A 20051-nucleotide genomic window follows, 5' to 3' on the forward strand; every position below is an offset into this window, starting at 1 on the left:
AGGCCTCTCTTTCATGTTTGTTTCAAAGGCCTTCGTTGGACTGGAAACCAGACATTTCGCTGACCCCAGAGTTGTGGGTGTAAAAACCTATAGGCTATAGCGGTAGAAATTATCAAGATGAACCTCTCAAGGGTTAACAAAAGTTAAGCTTCAACTTTGTTTATAACATTGTTGTTGTTCTGTGAACGTGTGCACCTGCTGAACCCGAGATTGTTTACCTGAACTCATCGATTGTTTGGTTCGGCACCTCTTTCAGTGCACCTGCTAGCTACTTTAAAAAGGCCATGGTTTGCCATTCTGCTTGCTTGCCTGACACTCTACTCTGACAAAGACAACGACAACATCGACTCGACCACCAAAAATAACATGGCATTGAGGGCAGCACTGCAGGCGAGGCCGAATTCAGATCCTTATGCGCGGCACCCGACTCTAACGCTGAAGGCGGCCAGCGTCAAAGAGACTAAAAAAGTCCTGCAGTGGGACTTCACAGCTGACGAGGGGGTGAAGGCCGCTAAGGTCGCCAATAATTCGTATGCCGCCTTCACCGATGGGGCTTGCTGCTCGAAAATGCTACTTTTCGAGCAGCAAGCCCCAAAGGTGAAGGCGGGGAAGACCTATATTCTCCGAAACTATAGAATAACGCAGTATGGTGGGGTGGGCAGCCTGCAGTGTGCCAGGGACACGGGCTTTTATTTAACCAGGGACCTCAACATCAGCCCAGAGATGGAGGCACAGTGCGCGGCGCTCCTGGACCCCCCGTGCCAGGCTGTTTCCCTGGCAGATGCAGCCAACCAAATCCTGCCAGGCCTGGTGACAATTACGGGCCACATTACAGCTGTAAGTCGACCATTATATTATTATCATTATTATTATTATTATATTTAATATTTGGAATGTTGAACGGTATATACTAGGCTACCCGTAAAAGTAGCCTTAACATAATATGTTCCAATTTTATACACCGTAAAAATATACAGTAGGCCTATATAAGCACGCATGCAACAAATGAATGAATATGGATATCATTTAAATTTTTTGCTATGCGTATGTGACGGTATGTCTCCTCATTTCTGTCACATATACAGATGGAAGCAGTCCGCAGGTTTGCCGGGGAGAAGGGAGCGCCCTGCCCGGTCCAGACCATAAAAATAACGGAGGTAAGTTTTACTTAATTGTCTTTCAGTGACAGTGTTAACTTTCAACTTCGTGAAATAGTTAATATCCGTATATAAATACTCGTAGGCCTATACTTTAAGCCCATGGCTATGTGATTCTTTCATTGCAGAAAGGACACGAGGGGACGGTGGTCCTGTGGCGGGAGGCAATATTGTCACCATGCCTCGAAATGGGAAACATGGTCCGGTTGACGGCCATGAGAATGAAAGCCTCTGCCGCTGGAACGTCGTTCCAGACAACCAATTTCACCAACATTGAGGTAATAGGCTACTATATTGTCATTTAGAATAATAATGTTTGTAACAGTATGATGTTAGTGTTATTATATTGTCTAGATTTGAACATAATAATAGCCTATCTATCGTATGTACACTACAGGCTGTGAAACATTTCAACCCAAACACAAAAAAAGAGCTAACCAAACCAATATATATATATTGCATTTCCCCCGCTCGATAATCCCTCGATCTATCATTGCAGCTCCAACATTGGGATAGACACAGTGAAAGGTCCTATATGCATAGGATATAATGACTGAAAACAAATTTGTTTGATTTCTACAGAATGCGGTGGAGTGCAGGGAAGGGGTGGTCCTCGGAGTGATGGAGATCGACGAGGGGATGGAGCTGCTCCTAGACGACAACAGTGTCGTCAACATTTCCCTGGCCAAATTTCGAGACATTTTCCCCCCTGAAGTGGAATTCCCCCGAAGGGCTACGTTCAAGTTTGACCAAGGGAACGTCAACATCGCCCTGGTCGAGGAGGAGGAAGAGGACCAGGAGCAGCTTCCTTGTTTTCAAAACAAATTTTTTTTTTTCTTTTTTTTTTGGCCAGGGAAATGTTGACGACGCTGTTGTCGTCTAGGAGCATTAAGACAGTGTTTTCCTCTCCTATTTTGGGGCACCGTAGGCCTACCCTCTCCCCCGCACGGGGTCATAGGCTACGTGCAAAAGATTTGCTTTTTATTGTTTTATTATTATTATTTTATTATTAGGCCTATTGTATGTTCAGAAATTAATTTTTTTCCCCATTCATTCATCCATTCATTATTTCTTGTTCACGAAATAAATTTAATACTACTTAAATAATACTTGCTTTCTTTATCCCAACCAAGACTCACACATTGTTTCAGGGGGGAAAGACCAACTCTTTCACTGTTTTAATAACATAATACAGACAATGAATGTCATTGCTTGATTTATTGAATATGCCTACTTTATTATAACTTCATTACCAGTTGGCCGAAAAAAGTACACTAAATAGAGTTCAATACAAGGTCTGCTAAGAGGATTTAAAACCCACGAAAGGGCTATGGCTTAATTGGTTATATATTGGAGTCCTTCCTATTCAGTTCATGGGACATTTAATGACAAATATATACAAATATACAGTACTATGCAAAAAAAAAGTCATATAAACGGTTAGAAAGTTGATGCTCAATGTAAACCTTTATTATTTAGATTTAGATTTCTGCTATTCTGTATTTCAGGTTAAAATAGTTGTAATACTTTGATATATGCATCAATGAAAATAGGTAACCTTCCTATAGAATTATTTTAACCTTGAACCGGAAGTGAATAGTGATACTGATTTGCCATAGCTATGCCTGAGCTATGCACAACAACTAATATTGGACAGTTGGACCTCTAAGAGTTGGACACCCGTGGTAATGGGTCAACTGCATGTGGGTGTTGGATGAAATCCTTGACAAGCTTATGGTAAGAATAATCAATAGATGTGTGACATTATGGGTAAATACAATGATTTAACGTGGTCCGTAGCTCTCGTCAAATGTTGATTTATGTAGTTGTGTTAGACTAAAGTCACACTAGCGCTAATGCTAATGCTGGCTAGCTAACGCCAGGTTAACGTTTCAACTATAAATACGATACAATCTATGTCAATTGGTAAAATCTAAATGCACGTGTTTATGTGATAAAGTAGCTTATTGGATCATGAATCATTACCACGGATCCTTAGTTATAATCTGATGTTATGTTACGTTTCTCATCCGCATCTCATTCAGTAAGCTATATTAGCTGTGGTTGGTTTATCTGTCATGGTGGAACTTGAATGACAAAGTCTGCATAAACGTTCATAGTTCAAATATAAAGTGCTCACGTTTGCTAATACCTGCCCGAGCACAATTGAAACATTCGTGACCATATGGTGAGCTATGAATCTATAATATTGGTAGTATTATTAGCATTAATTTATCATACAGTTATGTTGTAGCCATCACAGTAAACGATACATTACATGAACATCATGATCATTATGTTCTCCGATATACACTTGCTAATAGACATACTAGTGACTAGTGTATAATGCCAAACACTAGCGTAAATATAACTGAGTTTAGAAATGTATTTGTGTGGGTATAATGTACACAGTTTTGCTATACTTACACATCACATACAAATATAGACTAAGTATAGAACATCTATTCTAATTAACACATGTGCACAATGCTTGATTATCTTCCATTAAATTAATTTCTAGGTGTGCACATTATGAAATTATGACCGATATCCCATCTGATTATATATCTGCAGATACAGATTCTGACCGATTCCGATATTATACAGAAGACCACAATGGAAACAAGCCTATGGGTGGCCAAAAGGCTGTTAATAAAGTATCAATCAATCAATAGATAATGTTTACCTCTCACAAAGAAAAAACTCTTAATTTCTGAATTCAACATGCCTCACGTTGAAAATGAAAACATGAAGCGAGTGATCATCAGCGACTTTATCGTAATCTTAGTGAGGTAAGCAAGCAAAAATATGTCTGGAATGGGGTGGGGGGTGCTTACAGAGTAAAAGCGGCCATATCTTCCCGGCACCCCTAGCTTCTATTTTGAAAGAAATCCCAGTGCCGATTGTGTTAATGTGGAAACTACGTATGTTGACATGCGCACATACATGGAGCAAATTTCCACTAAATTTCTCTTGTGTTTCCATCACACCAAGGATCCAGGGCCTGAGATGGAAGCAGTGATCCTCAGCCAGGAGAGCCCCGTCTCCTCATGCCCCAATACAGCAGCCTGAGAAGCTGTCGTCTCGACGCAGACCAAAATGTTCAAAAATAGCAGATGTACACGCTTGCAGCGTGGCACAGAGTAACACGCTGTGAGCTTGTATATCTGCTTTTTCTCAATAGCCAACGCCAGCTTTATTTTCAATGCCATCCTAATATCTTGTCCTCACAACACATGTAGAGTAAATACAAATGTGTTTGTCTCTGTCTGCCACAGCTGCGTTCAGAGATGGAGAAGAGGCAGGCGGTGAGCAAGGCAGTGACAGGAGCCCAGGCTGAGATGGAGAGAAATGTAAACGGGTGAAGGAGAAGTGTAAAAGAGGAGCTGTTGCAAGAGCTGAAGAAGAGTTTACATTCCATGAAGATGGTGAAAAAATACCTCATCTTCAAGCTGAAATTGTGTCACATCTTTTGATCTTTACAGGGTTTCTGTCCGACATGTATACATACTCACAGGGTCATCTCTTTCACTGGTGTACAAACATGATATTTGTGATTAGGGTTCAGATGAGTAAGCCTAGAGAACGGAGGGTTACACTCTCTGTAACCCAGGTTCTCTGAGTGGAGAGACTGGCTCTCCACTACATATTATTCAATATGTACGGGAACTGACCCCACGGGGCAGTGTACATGGATATCTCTTTAAGACACATCCTCTATGGTGGCCCTGCCCAGGTGCCAATCAGCGGGCTATTTAAGCCCCATCTGTGCAGAGCCACTTCGATTAACTTGATTGACACGAATTTCGGAGCGGCTCTTTTGTGGAGAGCCAGTCTCTCCACTCAGAGAACCTGGGTTACAGAGAGTGTAACCCTCCGTTCTCTATCGTGTTCGAGACTGGCTCTCCACTACATATTATTCAATATGTACGGGAACTCTCTAAGACACACCGCGAGGAAATAAGCAGACCAGCTGCCCCCGCGGCAGCCCGAAGCAGTTTACCCTGAATTCAATCAGAGCCTATAAGTGGTGAGTGCCCAGGCCGTAGCCATCCCTGGCGCCAGCTCACCAATGTGCTCCAAAACCCTTGGATAAGAATATGATGCTCGTGGCCTAAGTGCAAGACGCAACCTAGGCCCAGCTGGCCCAGCCCGACGCTGTGGCCAGTCAATAAAACTCGTGGCCTAGGTGCAAGACGCAACCTAAGCCCAGCTGGCCCCCAGACACTGAGGCCAGTCAACAACCTCGTGGCCTAGGTGCGAGCCGCCACCTAGGCCCAGCTGGCCCCCAGACACTGAGGCCAGTCAACAAACTCGTGGCCTAGGTGCGAGCCGCCACCTAGGCCCAGCTGGCCCAGCCAGACGCTGCGGCCAGTCAACAAACTCGTGACCTAGGTGCAAGACGCAACCTAGGCCCAGCTGGCCTTGACAGACACTGAGGCCCGTCAACCAACTCATCGACGCTAAGGCCAGTCCAAAGCTACTGCCTGGAGCCCAGTGCATGCCCTGTGAACTGGGTGCTGGCTGCCACGTTCACGCAGTAGAACCTTGTGAATGTGGGGGGCGTCGACCAAGATGCTGTTGTGCAAATCTCGGACAAGGTCACGCCTCGCCACAAAGCGTACGCCCTTCTTGTAGATGGAGCCCGGGCTTCCTGCAGAGTCCCAACTACCGGTGGAGGCAACCCCATGGCTAGGAACTCGGCCCTCTCAGGGGCCAGGCCCAGAGCTTGAGTCCCTGGGGAAAGGGATGAAAATGCGACCCGTGGGCTTGAGACAGGAGGTCCCGACGCACCGGGAGCTCCCAGGGCCGGCCTTGAAGGAGGGGAGCAATTGCTGAAAACCAGAACATGTGGGGCCAATTGGGGGCCACCAGGATGAGGCTCACCTCCTCCGCCTGAACCCTCTGGAGGAGCGGATGTAGGAGGACGAAGGGAGGGAAGGCGTAAAGGAGACCTTTCGGCCACTGATGTGCCATCGCGTCTGTGCCCAGGGGAGGGTCGTCCCTCGCCACGGAAAAGAAGAGGGGACAATGCGTCGACTCCCTGGAGGCGAAAAGGTCGACCACGGCGGTGCCGAATTGATTCCAGATCTCGTGCACCACCTGCGGCTGTAGTCTCCATTCCCCACGGGGGGGTCCCTCTCGGGAGAGCTGATCTGCAGCCACATTCTCCTGGCCCGGCACATACATCGCCCTCAGGGACCTGAGCCGCGGGTGTGCCCATTCCCATATCGTCCGGGCTAGACTGCAGAGGCGAGGGGAGCCCAAGCCGCCCTGCCTGTTGACATAAGCCGCCGCTGCTGTGCTGTCCGTTCTCACCAGGACATGGCGGCCCCTTAATTCTGTCTGGAAGCGGCGAAGCGCTAGATAGATTGCCCGCAATTCCAGGAGGTTGATGTGCTGGGACGACCAAGGCGCCTGCCACCGACCACTGACGCCGTTGCCGTTGTGGACTGCTCCCCAGCCTGTCAGCGAGGCGTCGGAGGAAACCAACTGACGACGCAGTACCGGACCCAGCGCATTGCCCTTCGTCAGAGTGGCCGGCTGTTCCCACCAACGGAGGGCCACTCGCAGCCTGCGTGTCACCAGTACTATGGCCTGCAGGTCTCTCTGAGGGCAAAGGCCCAGACTGAGCAGACAACGTTGTACTGGCCGCATATTCAGGAGTGCCAGGGGCACGATGTGTACTGTGGCCGCCATAAGCCCCAACAGGCGAAGACATAGTCTCCAGGTCACCCTGGCCCCCAGCCGAAACTGGGACAAGCAGTCCCTGATGGCGGCCTGTCTCACCGGAGTGAGGGACAAAGTCCCCGCCCTGGCATCCACACACATGCCCAGGAACTCCATGGACTGTGACGGCTGGAGCTTGCTCTTCTTCTCGTTGAGGCGAAGGCCCAGGTGACCCAGATGCTGCAGGAGCCGAGCCACGTTGTCGTGGCACTGCCCCTCTGAGCGGGCACACACCAGCCAGTCGGCCAAATAGTTCAGGATGCGAAGGCCCTCTTCCCGCAGAGGTCCCAGGACTGCGTCCATGCACCTCGTAAACGTGCGGGGGGCTAGTGAAATTCCGAACGGTAGGACACAGAACTCGAAGATCCTGCCGTCGAAGGCGAACCTGAGATACCGCTTGTGTCCCTCCCATATCGGAATCTGGAAATATGCATCCTCCAGGTCGATTGATGCAAACCAATCTCCTGGTAGGATGGCCTGTCGGACCCTCGGCACCGTCAGCATCCTGCAGCGCAGGGGTCTCAAATACTTGTTGAGCCCCCGCAGATCCAAAATTGGTCTCAGCCTCCCATCCTTTTTGGGGATGAGGAAGTACCGGGAGTAGAAACCCGCCTGCTGGGTGGCCTGCGGCACCACTCTGATGGCCCTCTTCACCAGGAGAGTGGTGATCTCTGCTGCCAAAGCCTTCCTGTGTTTCACGTCCGCCACCACTGTAACAGTAACAGACCGTGTCCGTGGGGGCGAACGCAGGAACTGCAGTCGATACCCCTGGGTCATGGTGGAAATCACCCAGGGGTCCGCCCCAATTGTCCCCCAGAACAATGTCTGCTCCAGGGGGCGGCAAGAGGGGGCTGAGCCCCCCCCACCGTCAGGAGTGCGAAAGGGGCGCCTCTTCCTGGTTATAAGGCGCCGTAGAGCCGGAGGAGCCACCACCATGGCTGTCGGACGCTCTGGGGTTGGCGGAGCTAGCGGAGCTGGTGGGGCTGACGAAGCTGTGGCTGTAGGCGGTTGCCTCCGCCGCTGGTCGCCCCCGACGGCAGTCTTCAGCCGCTTGGCCTGATGCTGGGCTAAAATATCCTCTACCGGTGCCAGAGAGAATGATCGAGCCCTGGCCTCCCTCACTCTAGCCGGCAGGATGAAACAGTTTATACAGGATGCCGGGTCCAACCTGGCCATGTGTGCATGGTTCAGACCCAAGCACCACATGCACCTGTCATGGCCGTCCTCCATGGGCATTTTCACCGCACACACCGAACAGGTGTGCACTGAAGTGGCCATGTTTCTGTTTCCCCTATGTACCTCAATATGTATAGCTATGTGTTATAATTTATATATATATATATATATATATGTTCAAATTGTTCATATACATATATAGATATCTATCTATCTACTTATTTGATTATTCAGACAACTTAAGTATATAGACATGTATTATAACTGCATATATTTAATTTATATATATTTAATTTATCTATATATATATATATATATAAATACATGAATGTATAGCTATTCAGTTTAGTAGATGGGTATATAGATATGTATCACAGTATACTATCTGCCTATATATCTATAAGTGTGTATAAACCCGCTTATATCATAGACAACCTGGCAACCAGCCTACACGACGAGTGAGGGTGACAGAGTGTGTTCACTCGAGCCCCCTCCCAACGCCGACGTGATGACGTCAACGCGGAAGTCGGGAGTTTGTTATTGTTTTTTCCTCTCTGCCGTGTGAACTGGCCGTATACACTGTCTACTATACAGCCGCGATGGTCAACCGGGAGGTTTGCCGACGAGGTCGGTTCCGCTCTGGGTCTCCCAGCGCTTCTGCCGATGGGAGTTTGTTATTGTTTCCCCTCTGCCGTGTGGTCCGGCCGGACCGCGGTGCAACGAACAACGACCGTAGATGGCCTCAGAGTACGCCGACTGGGTCAGCTCCTCTGGGTTCTACCCCGCCGGCCGCCGCCGCGGTGTACAGCCGCGATGATAGACCCGGAGGTCTCACCGCTTCTGCAGCCAGGGAACCAAGGCTCCGCCAACGTGGTCGGCTTCGCACTTGGCTTTGTCCACACCGAACGCCGTCTCCTAGTTTCCCCCAACGTGGTCGGGTTTCACTAGGGAACGGACGCACGGACCGAACGCCGTCTCAAGGTTTCCCCCAACGTGGTCGGGTTTCACCAGGGAGCGGACGCACGGACAAGCTGAGGCTTCCTCCACTGTCTAGCGGATTAGGCCTGCAGCTTGTTGCTGTTGCTGTTTTTTTGATGGAGCTACGCGGCGCCCTGAGAGGAGTCGCGACGACCGGCTCTCTTCTTACCTAGGTAAGTGGACTGTGCCACGCAGCTGTTCTAATATAGTTTTTTTATTGATGCGTTTCCAAACTGCTGAGATAGCCTACGTAACGTCTGCTCTCGTGGAAATCAAAAGATCGAAGTGGCTCTGCACAGATGGGGCTTAAATAGCCCGCTGATTGGCACCTGGGCAGGGCCACCATAGAGGATGTGTCTTAAAGAGATATCCATGTACACTGCCCCGTGGGGTCAGTTCCCGTACATATTGAATAATATGTAGTGGAGAGCCAGTCTCGAACACGATAGAGAACATGTATTTTATATAGGATATTCAAATCTAGGCAATATAATTACACAAAAACATTATTGTTTTGACAGTCCTTGATGGTTGTATAATTTGTGTTCTGTAGGGTTTTTCCCACTTGCTCATCTGCCATGGTGACAGGATAACTTTGTGCCACAGCATAATGCGCCCCCTTAAAAGTATAAACTAAGGGCTGATTCATACTCCTATTTTACTGCTGTTTCAGAGCTGTAGTGCCGAAATGATTTCGGCTCGTCAGAAATGTTCATTAGCACAGAAGAGCTGACTTTAGGACGGTACCCGAACCTCAAATGACGTCACATTGTAGGCTCTACAGCGCCGAACTGACTTTTATTCGGCTCTAAAATAGGAGTATGAATCGGCCCTAATCATGTACCCAACAAAGATCGTAAAGGGACAGTTTAACTATATATTCTCAGTATACTAACTATTTCACAGAGTTGAAAGTGAACATTGAAAGACAAGTACTAATTATAAAACTGATCTGTTATTTTTTCCACTACATGTTTGCACACAGATTCCATGTAGGCCTATGTGACAGAAATGAGAATGTGTTGTATGTTTATTTTATTCATACTGCATATTTGTATGGTTTATATTGGAGCAGGTGTTAGCCAGCTATCCACTGTGGTTGTCTCACTCACTTTGATAGTGACCAACTTTTGTGTGTATATTTTTTATCAATATGTATGTGGTAGTGCCCCTAGACTGAATGTATCACCTGAGCCATTTCGCTGGATCAAAGACATTGAAGGCTATTCAAATAAGTAAAAAATGGTGTTGCAGTGAAACCCTGATAAGAGGGACTAGAAATATTTGTATGTTCAGCATGCTGTGCAGATTTGTCACTTGAAAACAAAATGGTGTTAGATCACATAATTATGATCTTAAATGGAAGCATATCAGGTTTACAAATGTAAAGAAGTGGGTGAAATTAGTTGTCAGCTCCACAAGCTAGAGCGAAATGGCAAATCATCAAATTATGAATCTGCAATTCATTTGATAGACTTCAAAATTTGATGTTCAATATGCACTTGGTTAAAACCGTTGTCAAGTACTAGCGCTGCTTGTGGATAAAATGTCCAGCAGGAGGCAGCAATGCATCAATATTCGGAATGCTATGTAATTTGAACTGTTAATCTGAAGTTTATGTACACGTTATAGTCTATCAATGCCTCACGGTTTAACAGGTAATGTACAATCTGTAATAGATAAATGTACTTAAATACAAGAGCGTTACCACTGAATTTATATTCTCAAATCAAATCAATGGTCACGTGTCACTTAATAAGAATATTACTCGGGCTGATCTTAATTGGTAGGCTATTGTTTTTGATGCGTGCATGTGCGAGAAAATTGAAAACAGATTTTCAATAATGGCAGAATGGTGCAGTGAATCTGTACATTTACGTAAGTACTGTAGGCTGCTTAATTTTGAGGTATTTGTACTTCACTTAAGGAGGCTACTTAACTCCACTACAGTCTCAGATCCAAATATTGTATTTTTACCCAACAACATTTCTTTGACAGCTTTATTTAGGCTACTATAGTTAGTTTGTAGGATTTTAAAAAATATATATATTTGGTGTAAAGCTTTTGGTACAAACATGTTCGTACTTGTATATGTATATATATATATTACAAAACATTAACCGCTTCAGCAGTAGACTATACATTTTGGTCATTTGAAAATAGACTAGCTTATAGGCCTATGTATATTCGTACGTCCCTTGTTTTGATGAATTGAAAATGGTGGGCCCTCTTGTAAACAAGTAATGCTTAAGGTGTCGTCCACTCACAGCTAACAGTTTTTGTATTGATATTGATTGATTGAAATCTTTATTAACAGTTTGCAGAATTACAGTACATTTCAAGCACAAACTCAATACAAAGACTGTTAACTGTGAGTGGACGACCAATTAAGCCTCACACTTGTTTACAACAGGGTCCACATTGTTCAATTCATCAAAACATTTAGAGACAAACAAATACACTTCTATGTAGTTAAAATATAGGAAGCGAAAAGGGAAAAAAATATATATACAGTGAATAGACAGATATGTACAGTAATTCTGCAAACTGTTAATAAATCAATCTGCTATTTAAAATATATTCTATAGTACATATTATTGTACTCGATGCAGAATGTGTAATTATTACACATTCTGCACAAAGAGTACTTTCTTTCTAGTTTGATACCAACACTTGTGCTTTTAGTATATTTTGAAGTCATTAACTTCATTTTGGATTATTTACAAAACGTGAGTACTTTTCTGTCTTCATAAAACAAATGTAATTATATATATTGAATCCAGATAACGTTCAACTGTCCATTTATTTATTTTATCTTGACAATGTATGAAAGGCACGGCGTTTTGGGCGGATGCCCGTATCTGCGACACCGCGGATTACATCACTTCCTCTTGTGAACTCAAGGTAAATGGTCGCTAATCGCTATGGTCACTTTAAATAGATGGAGTAGTACAATGTAATACCTAAATGGACAAATTGCGTTTAACCCAGTTTATTACTCAGCACCCGGCACCAGTATGTGTCTTTATGTGTTCGTTTATTTACGTTTTAGTCATGCTATCAGGCTATGTTGGCCAGGCTAACTTATGTACTAACAATAAGCTAATGGCTAAGGATAGCGTGCAACGAGGCTCGAGCGGCAACACACGTACTCACGTAGGCAGTTTGTTTAAAAGATAAAGCAAATAAAACTGTTACTGTTATGACGTTCAGTCATTCTAAATCGGGGCGGAACAGTGAAATTGTTGTAATGTCAGACTCACAACTCTATATTGAGCTAGCCAACTAGGCTATCATAGTTTGAGCTATAATTTGCGAAGTAACAATCAAGCTATCGTTAAATCATGCATGTTGCATTTAGAGCGTGCCGGTGCTGTGTGTCCGTTTGAGTTTAATTGTTGTAATGTTTACATTGTTAGTAGTCAGTTCTATGAATTTATTACACCGTTAATCAGTATTATTAACAGTTTGCAAAATTACAGTACATTTCAAGCACAACTCAATATAAAAGTATTAACTGTGGAATATACCATAAAGCATTACACTTGTAATGCTCCACCATGTTCAATTCATCATAATATTTAGAGATATTAGATCTCTTGTATGATGTAAACAATGTTATGGCTAATGGTTTTGAGAACTGAGTATCTTAACCTATTCCTATCTTAACCTATTTTCTCCTCTATCTCCTCCCACTCCCCCACCTCCCTCCCGGCGACCCTCCGTCACTCCTGGTGACTACTCATTTTACAAGTAAGAACATGTGTATTCTTATAAACTGAAACAATCATTCATTTAATGAACAAAAACATGACACCATGAAGGTAATTAACAATTTTACTTTGCCGATATACATTATTATTACTAAAGTCTTTTATACTCTGGCCATTCAAAAATAGCCGATCTACAAGCTTGCATGATGGCAAGTTGTGAGCTTGTTTTTTTTACTTAATATTGAAAACAAATAACTGATTATTTGCTTAAAGTAATTGTATCAAATTGGGCATTATGTGGCGTAAATGCATATCAAACTGGGGGTTCCTCAAAGCAAAAAATGTTGGAAATCACTGGTCCTGTGTACCACCCGGTGTACAGAACTGCCGTTTGCCAGCTGATGGCACAAAACAATTACGGTGGTATAAGAGTTCTATTTATCCATCATGCAGATAAAATGAATGATTTGTTTCAGATTCTGTCATTTAAGATTTCAGCCTTTATTTTTTATTTTTTATCAGACATATTGGTATAACAAAGTAAGGTGAGCATCTCCCAAAAAACAATTTCACCGTTGAAACTCTGGCAAAACAGAGCCCACATAGAGTGATTTAGCTGTCTGACTTGTATATCATGGTGTGTGAAGCCACAGAGCCATCTAGTGGATGTTTTGCATAACAGACATGGAAATGGTTCAATCCGGTTGAGTTCAGTTTCAGGCTCAGCATTGTTTTCAATGAGAAATAGTGAGTTAAAATGTGGAGTCATTTTAGCATGCGTGTGCTGTGAGACATGGACATGAAGCTGTTGCCCGTCCATGGTGGCTATTACTATTAGTTACTGGGATTTGCTGGAGTCCACTCACTTGACTGCAGCAAGAATGTGATCACATTATTCCTCCCTCCATGTAGAACGCTGTGCCCCTCTGCTGTCCCTTATTAGTATTGTATGACAAAAATAGCAGATCTTTATTATTACCCTTAATTTTACCCCCCATTGAAGTTGTTTATTAATCATAACCATATGATCCCTTTCTTTGTATTTTAGTATCTTGTCTACCTATTGGTTTTATACCTGTGTATATACTGTATGTAGTGTGTATTGTTTTGTACTCAACCTATTGGTTTTATACCTGTGTTTATATGTTGTTTGTACAGTATGTCTGGCCTCGTGGGGAAAGATGGTGGGTGGGTGGGGACGACTGGGAAAGGAGTTGTGGGAGAAAATGTAAAAAAACGAAGAGTCATATTCTCTGTCTGTGAAAATTACATGTCATACTCTTTGAATAAAATTTACTTAAAAAAAAAAAAAATAGCAGATCTACAAGCTTGCAACACACTGTGCTTGTAGATAAGCCTTATTCGGCATGCAACACCTCATATGCTGAAATATCAGTTAAATTGTACAGAGCTGTGCTGTTTACCAGCTGATGCCACAAAACAATTACTGAGGTATATTACTGAGAGTTCTATGCATTGATCATGCAGGTAATGAACAGAAAATGTTGCTGAACCTAACCTATGGTTTTTGAAGACCTTCAAATTCTTATTAAACCATTTTGACCTGAGATCAGATTCTATAAATGTCTTCCACATCTTGACAGTTTTCTGAAAAAGCTGTTTCTATGTCAGTGGTTCTTCGGTTTAAAAAAAATAGCAGACCTACCTACAAGCTTGTAGCGCGCCACTCGGTGGCACACTATGAGCTTGTAGATCTGCTATTTTTCAATAGCTAAAGCATAACATAATGCCAACACCAAAAGTTCCCGCCCACAATGGGTTAAAAAAGAAAAGAATGGAAATGAACAAATACAAATTCTGCATGTATAGCAACTACAAACTGATCAATTTCTTCTATCTCCTTCAATCTGCAGATCAAACGACACCACCCTACCTTCTGAGTAAGTATTAAATGTATCAGCTTAATGTTTGCAGATAAATGGCCATGAATGGCCTACCAAACATCACTGGAATCTCGGGGAAAGCTTACCAATATCGCCTCCCTCGAGATTCAGAGCCGGAAGATGCGTCTACCTTTTGTCTATGGTTTTCTGCTTCTGGTGAAGTGTCGGGTGTGGGTGAATAGACCTATATGGGATTTGCATTCTCTTCCACACTTCACACAGGGCGATACATTGACACAGCATTTTACAGTGAAGATTGGGATCCCAGAGATATAGATAAATTTGGATCAAATGGGGCTCTGTGGCATAATGCATATCAAACTGGGGGTTCCATGAAGTTAAAAAGGTTGAGAATCACTGAACGCTAAACTGTATTGGACTGTACAATCCTCACGATTTAACCCAGATGTATGCATCGTCAATCACTGAAATTAAATCTACAAGCTCACAATGTGGGATGTGAACGGTTGACGTTCAATTTACCCGGTGGCCTCTACTCACTAAGCTATGGCCAGAATGTGAGCTTGCAGGTCTGATTTTCAGCTCACAACACCTCTAGGTCGTCCCAGACCAGTCATCCTGGTTCTCCATAGATCTGGCCAGCTCATTGGTGCTTTGTGCTCCTGCCTTGTTCTTGAGTATGTCCACATAAGTTAATGTGGGACATCCTTATACTAACATGCTGGCTGACAGCTCTAATGCCAAATCCCAATGCCCAAAATCTCAGCCACTTGTTCACTCACACTCAACACACTCGCACTCAAACAAACGGCAATGATTTATGTTCGGACACTGACGTTATATGATGTCTACACGATTGTCACCTATTTCAGCAGGTCACCAATTCATTTCACGGTGATGCCGCCATGCTACTGTGAGTGAACAAGTGGCCAAGATTTTGAGCTTGGGTGTCTGTGTCCTGCTAGTCTCATTCTCCTCGCTGCTATTGTCTCGCACACCCTTGGTATTCCATCATACAGATTCTTGTTGGTAACGTGTTTTGACATATGAGGTGTAGATAAATGGTGCATTTTGTGTTACCGCAACACCTCATGTCAAAATGTACAGAGCTATGCTATTTACCAGCTGATCACAAATCTACTGAGGTTTACAGGTTTGATTCACATGCATCATGCAGGTAGTACAGGTGCAATACTTTTTTCTCCCAGTGGATTGAATACAAACCATATTTAACCCATTCTGACCTGAGATCAAATTCTACAAAATGTCTGTTTGAAAATGAATTTTCTGAAAAAGCTATGTTTCTGTCAGTCGTTCTTCGATTAAAAAAAAATAGCAGACCTACAAGCTCGTAGCGCGCGCTATGAGCTTGTAGATCTGCTATTTTTAAATAGCTAAAGCATAACATAGTGCTAACACCAAAAGGGGTTCCCGTGTAAATGTGAAATCAGTGCCTTACTGATTTAATGTGGTTGACGTTTTAGTATTTTAGGATATTAAGTAATAAGGTCTTTTGATTTCAAGGGCCCCAAAAAAAGTATGAAAATATGTGCCAGGAACACATTTTTCTTTTTAAACAGAACTGCATGCTCATTTGCTATTTTCAAATGGCCAAAGTATGTTGAAGTGCTTGCATTGATTTAGATGCTACATTAACTCTTTTTGCTGGGAACCCCCTCAAGGAACCCTGGGGGTTTCCAAAACCCAGACCCCACTTTGAGAACCACTGCTTTAAATGACCAACTGTCAACCTAGCTTTAAGTGGTCATCACTAATACTCATAAGATGACACCATTCCTGCCTACCCACTTTGTCGCAGAGGATAGCAATGTGTTAGTGATGGCCAATTGAACGATAGGTTGAAACTGTGAAGTGTTTAAATTGGAGCAGACTGATTGAATGCAAGCTGTTACAATGTAAGCCATTTAGTTATAAATATGCAGCAGTGTGCATTGGACTTTACTCCTTTACCAGGAAATGATTGTAAATGGTCTATTAACCCAATTAGACCTGAGGATACATCTGTGTCACCCTATAGCTTTTAACCATGACTATAAACTTTACCTGAAAAATGGCAGATCTACATGCTCTGAGTGCTGCGCTACGAGCTTGTAGCTTGTTTTCTTTAACTCAAATCTTTGCTTCTGGGGGGGTCCCTGCTACAACATATTTTCAGATGGGGTCTGTGGCAAAATACAGATAATTCTCGGGGTCCTTCCTTGACATGAAATGGTTTGAGAACCACTGATAAGGTTTTGGAAGACATATTGTAGAATCTGGTGCCAGATCTCAACAAAATAAAAATATTCTTTGAACAATTAAGTAATTGCTGATTTTCTCCTTTTCATTCTGCAGACGTAGCTGGTTGCTGTTGTGCTACACTTGAGTAAGTATTAGTTATCAACACTGATAATGTTTTTACACAATATTTGTATTCAAGTTGAATATAGGTGCAAGAAGTGATGTCACACACACAATTTTGACACACAAAGGTGTTATTCCTAGTATGGACTTTCAGTGGTTAGGTGACCACCGAACTACAACATGACGTCACTGAGCTGCGGTGAAGAGCCTACCACGGCCACCACCTCAGCCCTACTCTCTGTTTTTACTCGCCACCGCTCCACGCTATTTCAGCTCCAGTGGTCACCTCGCCACCGAAAATCCACACTATGAATAGGCCTTTAACCCATTCTGACCTGAGATCAGATTCATACGAGGTTTCCACTGGACACACACTGGTCTGATTAACCCATTCTGACCTGAGATCAGATTCTAAAAAATGTCAGTAGTTTGTTTTTCAAAAATAGCAGACCTACAAGTTTTTTCTACTATCTTGCTTATGCATTTATGTTACTGATATACTTGTATAAACGTGACTATGAATATTATTTCTTTCAGGTAAACCTTGTGCAGTGAACCCTGGGTTCCAGTGGATCCTGTTTTTCCTCTTAACCCAACACCCCAAACCCTGCTATCTCTCTGCCTCTGTCTTTTGTCTCTACCCTTTCTCTCTCTCGCTCGGAGAAGTCTCAGAGTTGGGAGCAACTCTTGAGACTTGCTCTGGTCATACCTCATACAAACCTTGATACAACTCTTGATAAATTATACAACCCTTGATATACAAACCTTGATTTACAACTCTTGATATACAACCCTTGATATACAACTCTTGATATACAACCCTTGATATACAACTCTTGATATACAACCCTTGATATACAACCCTTGATATACAAACCTTGATATACCAATCCTTATATACCAATCCTTGATGTTGACATTGATATACAAACTGATATACGTTGATATACAAACTGGCCAACTATCCGGATACGAACTCAGCCTCAACTCATCAGCTTGGTGTCTGCACTCTACATACTGAACCAGGACTGGACTACGTACTGGATACTGGATCACGATCATCAAAGCACTCACATTTCACAATCTGTTCAGAATTAAATACTCTTAACATTAGTAGTCTGTACTCCTAGCAAGACCACGCTCCGGTCATTGTTCAGGTTCTTTATAATAAAATATACTAAATAAAAACAAAATATATGGTAGTTTGATAGGCTTGTTTAGAGTTCTGTTTGTGATAATTAACCTATTTGCAACTCCGACAGGAACACTTTGTACTAATCCAGAGTGCATTCTATTGAACAGTGTCCCATCAACTGAAGTAACTGCTATATTTAAAGAGTGTATACATTAAAAATATATATTTGACATAATTCATCAATATATTTAGCCTATATCCACTGAATATTGAATTACTAATCTGACTATTCAGTACTACTTGAAGGTTATTGCTTGTGTTAAAATTGTACATCATTTCATTGGTTCAAAACTAAACGGTATAATTTCCACATTCCTTAGTACAGTTTATGCATACATAGTTTAATCAAATCTTTGATCAAATACTAAATCTACAAAAGTAGTGTTTCATATCTATATTTGAACTGCATATACTTATAGTTACCTTATAGGTACACCGATTAAATTTTGTCTGCTGCACTAATCAATTCCTGTTATCTTATTTTCCTGTTCATATTTGTGGTCACTGGTTATATAACATTGCCTGTAAGTGGACGTGACACAAATCACTTGCTTCTGTTTGGTACTATAGTGAATGTCCCTCAGTGATTGAGATTGCATTGTGGTTTTCAGTAGCTCACATCTGGTATATTACGTAGAATTCTGTGAAACTACAGTTGACGTCTGGTCCTATATTAACAATTGTTTCATAATTTTCTGGGTGTCTATAGAACAAGTTCATAGTGAACTATAGCCTACTGTATCAATCACTACATTCTCTGAAGATATTTGTGAATATCGTAGTCCCTATTAAGTTACCATAAAAACATTGCAAAGCACAAACTTATACGCAATATTTAAGGTTTACCAGTGTGACAAATAGCCTACAAGAACAAAACGTTACCATGCCGAGGAAAGGGAAAAAAAGTCAAGCTAAAAAACAACACTGGTCCAAGTTGAAATTATCTGACGATGTGATACCAGGTCAACAAATGCATGTTCCCCACAGCTGCAATGATGTGAAACCGATGTACTACACTGATGCTGTAAAACAGGTTAGTCACAGTGAAGTTGGACATCTGTCGGGGACATCTCATATTCAACACAAAGGCCAATCTGACGAGACGAGAGTTAAAGCATCCCATAGTCAAAACAGCACTAAATACGATGTATTTTCCAGGAATAAGCAGTGTGCCTGTAGTTCTCTAACATTTCTGGCATTCCTTCATGAGGAAGAACACATTACAGCAGCAAACCTGGACCTTGTATTGCAAAAGGGCGACAGCATGTACACAAAGGTCAAGTGTCAGTTAGATGCAAAAGTAAAAAAAACAGCCGATCTACAAGCTCACGAAGGGGGACAGTTACCTAAAACAAAGAAAAAAATTGATTATACTCATCTAGCTACAGATGAACTACCGGACAAAGTGTCTGCCCGCGACCATGACTACCATGTAACAATGCATCATGATCTTTCCCAGTACGATTCATTCGGAGATCCTCCATCTAATTATGCAGAAGAGTACCTAGATCTAGAAGCAGGACTTAGCTGTTTGTTAACAGAGGTGAACTATGCATTGCTGGTAATGACTGGTTTAGTAATTGCTGTGTTCAGGAACAGATCAGGAAAATTTGGTTTCTTTGACCCACACTCTAGAAGGCCTGATGGATTACCATATAATGAAGATACTCAACACTTAGGCACTGCTGTAATGATTACATTCACAACATTGAAAGATATGATTGACAGGATTATTGAGTGCCAACTGTTGTTTAAGACGTTACCAACATGCATGTATGAACTCATGCCTGTAGGATTTCACAGTGACGACGTGGATAACAGTGATGTCACTATTGCCGACTCCATTGACCTGTCACCACGAGCTGGAATAGAA

At 42.9% G+C, this 20051-nt stretch overlaps 2 long non-coding RNA genes across 2 annotated transcripts; both read left to right on the forward strand.

The window, feature by feature from the left end:
* The first annotated feature begins 2775 nt into the window (after nucleotides 1–2775).
* On the forward strand, nucleotides 2776–4724 carry LOC308311353. Its single transcript, XR_013963638.1, has 3 exons — nucleotides 2776–2894; nucleotides 4152–4310; nucleotides 4436–4724. It is a non-coding gene; the product is annotated as an uncharacterized lncRNA (long non-coding RNA).
* Nucleotides 4725–11957: 7233 nt separating this feature from the next.
* Nucleotides 11958–18156, forward strand: LOC308311352. Its single transcript, XR_013963637.1, has 4 exons — nucleotides 11958–12794; nucleotides 14629–14655; nucleotides 16975–17005; nucleotides 17521–18156. It is a non-coding gene; the product is annotated as an uncharacterized lncRNA (long non-coding RNA).
* The last annotated feature ends 1895 nt before the right edge of the window (nucleotides 18157–20051 follow it).

Source organism: Protomyctophum bolini (genome assembly GCF_963924005.1).
Source record: "Protomyctophum bolini genome assembly, chromosome: 24".
Taxonomy (NCBI): domain Eukaryota; kingdom Metazoa; phylum Chordata; class Actinopteri; order Myctophiformes; family Myctophidae; genus Protomyctophum; species Protomyctophum bolini.